Genomic DNA, 7693 nt, shown 5'->3' on the forward strand with positions numbered 1-7693 from the left:
GAGAGAGAGAGAGAGAGAGAGAGAGAGAGAGTGGATTAATGGTATTTAACCTAGGTTGTACAAGAACTTTGACGTTTCTTGTAATTTTAATTCATTTATATTTCAGTACAAGAGTATAGCAATTGTTGATGACAATTTGGCCACAATTAGTTGTAACAAATTAATGATAGATGTATACTTGAAAGAAACAAAAAAAAGATATACCTGATATCGATGAACAAGCCAACCAGACAGAAAAAGACAAAGGCACGGATTCACACATGTGAAACACCTGCAAAAATAAATGATAGAAATTTGTGACCCAAACACTCATATACATATGTAAAATACAAATACACATGCACACATACAGATATAGTTCTGTATGTATATGTATGTGTGTAGTATATATGTATGTATGCCTGCAATATATGTGTGTGTGTGTGTGTGTGTGTGTGTGTGTTAAATAAAATGAAACAACAAAACCAAGGCTGTGTGGAATTTATAGGACATTTATAAAGAGAAAGGTAGTTTTACAGCTGTTTCTGGGATATTAGGGATATCCCTTCATTAGAGACGATATGAGAGAGTTAACTAGAGGGAGAGAAATAGTTGAGTTCAGTATAAGGAGTTATTTTGGAAAAGGATGGATATAGGAAGTATAAAGGGAGATAAGAGAATAAAAATAAAAATAAAACTGAAAATATATGTAGGATGTTACAGCTGCAGTTCCATTATCCAAAGAAAGAGCTGTGTATAATGGGTGGAAATGTTTCTTGTCCATGGTACGTAGATTCCGATTGGAATCTACATATCATATATGTATATATAGACACCACACACAAACCCATACATATTATGGCTATAATATATGGCACAGTGAGCTGATTTAGATGTATTTACACCATTTGTCTACAGCAAGAAATTTTCTCCATGACAAAATACAGTGAATGGCTTGCTTTGCTATTGGTGTGTTCGAACTGGTAAAAGCATAGCATAACATTGTATATTGTCTCAAGTTGCAAATATATTGCAATGGGATCAAAAAGATTTTGGCAAATTAACTCAAAAGGAATACATAAATTGGTTAGTATTGTAGTGCATATGAAGTCAAACAGTTGTGCAATGATCTCAGGCTTCCTGTAAATCCTTATATGTATCAATGATATAACTGCTACATATTATGTAGTGTATCTGTTGAGGCAACTGAAATCAAAATCGAACCAAATTCGATGACTGACACCCATGCCAACCTCTCCTTCATTGGACACTAAACTCGGCTTGCGAAGACCTGTTGGGGCACTGTACCAGTGGTGTGCTAAGAGCACCATCCGAGCATGATCATTGCCAGAGCAGCTGTCTGGCTTCTGTGCCAGTGGCATGTAAATGACATCATTTGAGCGTGATCGTTACCAGCATTGCCTTACTGGCACTTGAAAAAAACATTTGAGCGAGATTGTTGCCAGTGCCACTGGACTGGCTCCTGTGCAGGTGGCACGTAAAATACACCATTTTGAGCATGGCTGTTGCCAGAACCGCCTGACTGGCCTTCGTGCCGGTGGCACATAAAAGCACCCGCTACACTCTCGGAGTGGTTAGCGTTAGGAAGGGCATCCAGCTGTAGAGATTCTGCCAAATCAGATTGGAGCCTGATGTAGCCATCTGGTTCACCAGTCCTCAGTCAAATCATCCAACCCATGCTAGCATGGAAGGCGAACGTTAAACGATGATGATCATTTACTAAATAAATAAGAATTGGCAACTCAAAACATCACTACACACATTTCAATGGTGTGGTTATTAATGCACAGTACATTACATATTACATAACTACACCATTTCATTAAGTGATGTTCAGCAAAATACAACCAATCTATGAAGTTCAAGAATATTTATAAACAAATTATAGGACAAGCAAGACTTCAAAGAAATACAGTTTTCCCAAAAGACGGAAGAACTATTAAATAGTTCCTCCCCTGTTTGGAAAATCTGTATTTCTTAGAAATCTTGCATGTGGTTATGTAATATTGTGGAATTACATAACATTATGTAATGTACTGTGCATTTTAAAATAAAGAACCATGCTATTAAAATGCATATTGTTATCTTTTGAGATGTCTATTCTTATTCATCTAATATATATATATATATATATATATATATATATATACACACACACACACACACATACACAACTGTATGTGTATGTGCATACACACACACACACAAATTTCTTACCACACAGGCATAGTTGTGTGGTAAAAATTTTGCTTCCCAGATACATGGTTCCAGGTTCAGTCCCACTGCATAACACCTTGGGAAAGTGTCTTCTACTATAGTCTCAGGCCGACCAAAGCCTTGTGAGTGGATTTGAGAGATGGAAACTGAAAGAAGCCTGTCATGTGTGTGTGTGTATGTCTGTGTAAGTGTTTGTTCCCCAACACACTTGACAACTGCTGTTCGTGTGTTTATGGCCATGTAACTTAGCAGTTTGGCAAAAATGACCAATAGAATAAGTAGCAGGCTTTACAAAAGAAATAAGTACTGGGGGTTGATTTGTCAACTAAAATTCTTCAAGGTGTTGCATCAGTATGGCTAGTCTAATGACTGAAACAAGTAAAAGGTAAAAGATATATAAACAATTCAATTATCAAAGAATTTGTTCTTAAAACAATTGTCTAACTATTAAATGAGAACATGTGAAGGAGTTCTTTTTGCTGCTTGTTTAATGGAAAAGTAAGAGGGTTTATACTTTTTTTTTGAGACTGAATGAGTGAATTTATGTGTCTTCATATACAGGACCAATGTAGAAGACACAAGTTTTCTGATGCCAGATAGGGAATTAAGAAAATAATTTCAAGTGAAAATTTAAATTTAACACCACAACTACTTCAAAGTGGTGATGTAAATAATTTACTGGTAAGGTATTGAGTGTACAAACACTGTAGAGTATCAAACATGTAAAATGGGAAATGGAAAACAATCCGTAGTTGATGCTTAAAAATCTAAAAACAAGCGAGATAACTCTAATGAAATCAGTTCAGTTTATCAAATTTTCTTGACAATAGAGATAATGTAGGTTGGCATGGGTTTTGCCTCAAAAGTCAAATGGTGAAAGCAGTCAGTACATTTTGATCCTATTGGATTTCTTTGCCAAAACAAGATCTTTTCAATTAGCAAGACACACACATATCATCTTCATCTTTCGCAGCCAATAACTACCAGTTAAGCACTGGAGTTGATGTAATCAAGTAGTCCTCACTCCCAAAATTTCAGGGCTTGTGCCTAAATCATTATCATTATTATCATCATTATTATTATCAGGGGTATGTAGTAATGCTGATTGTGAATATTAACAGTACGTCTTAGGGAAAATACCTAGGGGAAGCATTCTGCATGCTAAAATACAAAGACAGTAAGGTTACATATGTAATGTGATTTGAACATTTTCAATCCATTGGGAATATTTATGCAATTTGTAAACAAAAACTCATTGCTAGGTAGTTTAAAATTTAAAATTATGCAAGGAAGATAACTCCAATATGGTCAGCTAGTGACTATGGTAGGAATAAATATTTCAGCAGTTCCGCTATTATATCCGTATACAGACACGAACGAAAATGGGAGCTCTTATGTAGTCGCTTTACCTGCAAGAAATAGCAATCAAATTTCTCTCAAATGGCAATACTGTCTTACAATATCAACCTACTGATATTTATTGGATACGCCCAACAGAGAGTGAGGGAGAGAGAGAGAGAGAGAGAGAGAAGCGGGTAGTCAGGTTCTGATTATATTTATACGACCATTACGGAACTGAGGCTGAACAACAACATAAACATGTGTTGTAAAACAACAACAACACACACGCACACACATATTGGTGATTCAACCGAATAAAGTAGCGTATGTATTGATTATCTTTAGTATGATAATGTGTTGTGAACGCACGAACACACACACTCACACACGTAAACACAATCGATAAACAACATCGTGTAGCATTGGTGCGATAGATACTTTCAAAACATTCATGAAGCCAACTTTATCACAGAACGTCTCTTTTTTTTTTTTTAGCATTTCACGTCAATGTTAAAGATGATGATAGTAAAAGGATGGAAGGCAATCGGGGTAGGGGTAGGGGTAGGGGTAGGTAAGATCATAGAAGGGGGAAAAAAATAATAATGACTGGCTTTTGTCTAGAATTAGGAATCGGAGATGTAAGAGTGAGTCGTATCAGTATTATAGTAGTAGGTGAGGGGGCGATTGTGACAGAAAATAGAATAAGGTCTTGCTCGCAATGGCAACGTGCTGATCGACGACGGCTGTAGTAACAGCAGTAGTAGTAGTAGTAGTAGCAGTAGCAGCAGCAGCGGCGGCGGCTATAGTCATTGCTACTGCAGGTGCTTTACAAGCTACTGTTTGTTTTGTTTGTGTTGCCTCCCCTCCTCCTTGCTACTATGACTACCGAAGCTACTACTTCTACAGCAAAACAGCAGATTTCGAGCAAACTAATGTTGTTCGGCACAAAAGTAATATAAATAAACAAATTCTATGCTTGTGAGTAAAGAGAGAAGACTAACATTTTGAGCGTGTTTCCGACCAAAGATTTTTTTTAATTCCCCCACCCGCCACCCCAGAGATTATAGAAATCTCCGCCAACCACCTCAAGAACTCAGAAACATGAGAGAGGGAGAGAGAGGGAAAAGGGGGGGGGGCGCGGGCGATGGCGAAGAAAAAAAGACTCACGGACAGAAAAGGTCTGAAAAATTTATATTGGATGTACGAATGGATGTTTTACGTAAAGAAGACGGGGAAAAAAAAAGACAAAAAGAATATCGTTGTAAATCAGATTAGGAAAATTAAATCAATGGACTGTAATGTATAGATAGAATGTTGTTTTAAGTATACAGACAAGTTACTAATGTATCTAATTAGTAATATAAAATACACATAACTGGCGACTTATCGATCGAGTGCACATTGAAAATTAAAATAGGAATAGAGATCAAGGTGACGGACTTTGCTACCTGTTTAATGGTCTTAGCTGAACACAGCAAAGCTCCCACAAATTTAAACATTATATATACAATGCCTACCAACCATTAAACGTAATTGGTGCGATCGCGCGCGCGCGCATTTATATTACACACCACAGGCACCAGTGTAATGTATGTATTAATGCCATAAGCCTTCGTTTATTTTAAGATAGCGAGACATAATAAACAGAGAAGTAATTAGACAAAAGATAACCCACAATTCTTTTGACATTTGTCTTTTTCCCATTTGATTACGAATAGAACTACCACCCTTTCGTCATGCACACCCTGGTATTCTTTTTTAGAGTTTTATCAGAAGAAAAGAACTAATTAAATTAGAAAATCAAAATGGACGAAAGATAAGCAAGATCCCATCAAAGTATTATAGTATAAACACTACTTTGTAGCCTGATTGTGTATAGACTCTCATGTGTATGTATTTTCAGGCGGATGTTGTGTTGCCTCAGTTACAAACGAATACTGTTTCTCCTCCCTTCTTAAATAAATATCACTTACATCTTCGCAATTTAGGGCTCATTTTTTTTTAATATATATATATATATATATATATATATATAATTAAAAACATTCCAAATAATATGAAACGTCCACGAGAGTTACTAAGAGAGTCAAGTGAAAAGAAGTGTTCGCTGTTTATAATAAATACATATCAAATGTACGTGAATTAGGACGAGTGACAGCGCGCGCGTGTGTGAACTGGATCATATGTATACAAAAATCTCTATACGATCAGCAAACGAACGTGTACACGCTTGTCTGTGTTAAATATATGTGTACAAATTTATCAGTGTATGTGTCAGCTTTAGAAGGAAATTATAAAGGAAAGATGAAATTGCTGTGACCTATATTTAAACGGGAGGATTTTAATAACTACATTATATGACCTTGCAAAAATCTATATTTATACTTGTGCTAAAACAACACTATACCGAGTCAATATTCCATTGCATACATTTGTAACAATAAAATCTTAATATAGGTCTCGAAGGGAATATGATTTTATGATGTTCATGTCTCTCCTAGGGCCCGTATAATGTAGACGGCAGCTAATGGTAGGATCTAAGAATAAGGATTAAATAAATAATCAGTGTCGTCAGAAAGGGCACATAGATTTCGGTAAGACATACTTGCTACATATGCTGCACAAATGTATGCACCACCTGTATGTTTTCGATCATATGGATATAAATGTATTACCTGTCTAACATACATACATATATACATACATACAGGCAGACAGACACACGCACATAATTATATACATTAAAACGATAGATAAATAAAAGCAGACACGTTAAACTCCAACACTCACGATTGCTCTCGTTCCAAAGATTATACACAAACTGATTAAGCTGATAAGGTGCAGTAGAGCAAAAGGGCAGGTGTTTTGTAGTTCGTTGTGTCTGTATTCAAATATATGGACAGTCGATGATCGTAATGTAGTACTGTAGACATGGAAACAGGACCTTTGCATACTTTATCGTATTCTATAAACACACGTATGCAATGACGAAAGAAAGGAGGAGGTTGTTGCAGTAGTATCCTACAGTTAGCCTGTTTCAAAACCCATACGCCTAGGAAACACAAACACGATATATATGTATGTATGTATGTATGTATGTATGTATGTATGTATGTGTGTATATATGCATGTGTGTGTGTATGTAATGAAGCTGGATCCTATAGTTTAACAAAACGAAGGGTAGAAGAATCTGGGAAACATATATGGAAATTTTAAAAATTAATAATACTGATACACAAAAGGCGTGGTTGCGTGGCTGGAAGATTAGAAACAAACAGAAAAAAAAAACGACGAAATAATAAGACTAAGATTGAGATTTTGTATATACACACCATGTAAAATTTAAAATAAAACAGACAAAATAAACCAGCACCTCGCACCCACAACAAAGTTGTCTGCAATAGCTTAATGTTCCAAAATGAGTTTACCTTTTTTTAACACACATGCATAGATGTGTGTGTGCATATATATGTATAGAGAGAGAGAAAGAGAGAGTCGATGATAAGATCAGGAAAAGTGAAACACAATTTTGTTTGTTTGCTTTTGTTTTTATCCTCTCTCCAGAAAAGAAAGACTCCTTCACCCTGAGAGCTTGACCATTTTTCCAACTCCATACAAGTACGACAGAGGGAGGGAGGGAGAGGGAGAGAAAGAGAAAGAAAGAAAGAGAGAGAGAGAGAGAAACAGACAGAGATACATACAGGGAAAGAAAGAAAGAGAAATTGAAAGAGAAAGAGAGAGGGGGAAAAACGAAGAGTGAGTGAAACAAATAAAGTATGAGAGAGAAAGAGAGAGAGAGACTGAGAAGGGTGAAGTGGAGATGGAGTGGCGAGGAAGGGCGATAGGTGGAGTAGGAAACAGATGTGAGGGAAGAAAAGTAGACAAGATGATGGAGACTAGATGGGGGTGGGGGGTTTGAAAGGGGGAAATGGAGGAGAAGGAGGAGGAGTCCGGATAAGGGAGTGAGGGAAGAGTATGACTTACTATTGAAGTGGAGCAGCGGAGAAAAACCCCCAGACATGTCACGTGATTAGTGATGGTGTCAGTGTGTCATGGTGCGTACGTGAGCTGCGTATGTAAATGTGCATGTTTGTATTAGCGTATGAGTGTATTACATATATGTATGTGTGTACAT

General features: G+C 36.6%; 1 protein-coding gene across 3 annotated transcripts in view; it reads right to left on the bottom strand.

Moving 5' to 3' along the window:
* Positions 1–7274, bottom strand: part of LOC106871070 (methylcytosine dioxygenase tet3) — a 91912-nt gene extending 84638 nt beyond the window's left edge. The window contains exons 1-2 of one of the 3 annotated variants that reach the window (XM_052972861.1): positions 6989–7274; positions 205–272 (exon numbers count right to left, since the gene is read on the bottom strand). The gene's annotated coding sequence lies outside the window, so the exon portion shown is untranslated. Of the gene's footprint in view, positions 1–204; positions 273–6348; positions 6730–6890 lie in introns of those variants that run through there. The other 2 variants (XM_014917341.2, XM_014917342.2) reach the window with 2 other exon arrangements.
* Positions 7275–7693: the final 419 nt, after the last annotated feature.

This window comes from Octopus bimaculoides, chromosome 1 (genome assembly GCF_001194135.2).
Source record: "Octopus bimaculoides isolate UCB-OBI-ISO-001 chromosome 1, ASM119413v2, whole genome shotgun sequence".
NCBI classification, from domain to species: Eukaryota; Metazoa; Mollusca; class Cephalopoda; order Octopoda; family Octopodidae; genus Octopus; species Octopus bimaculoides.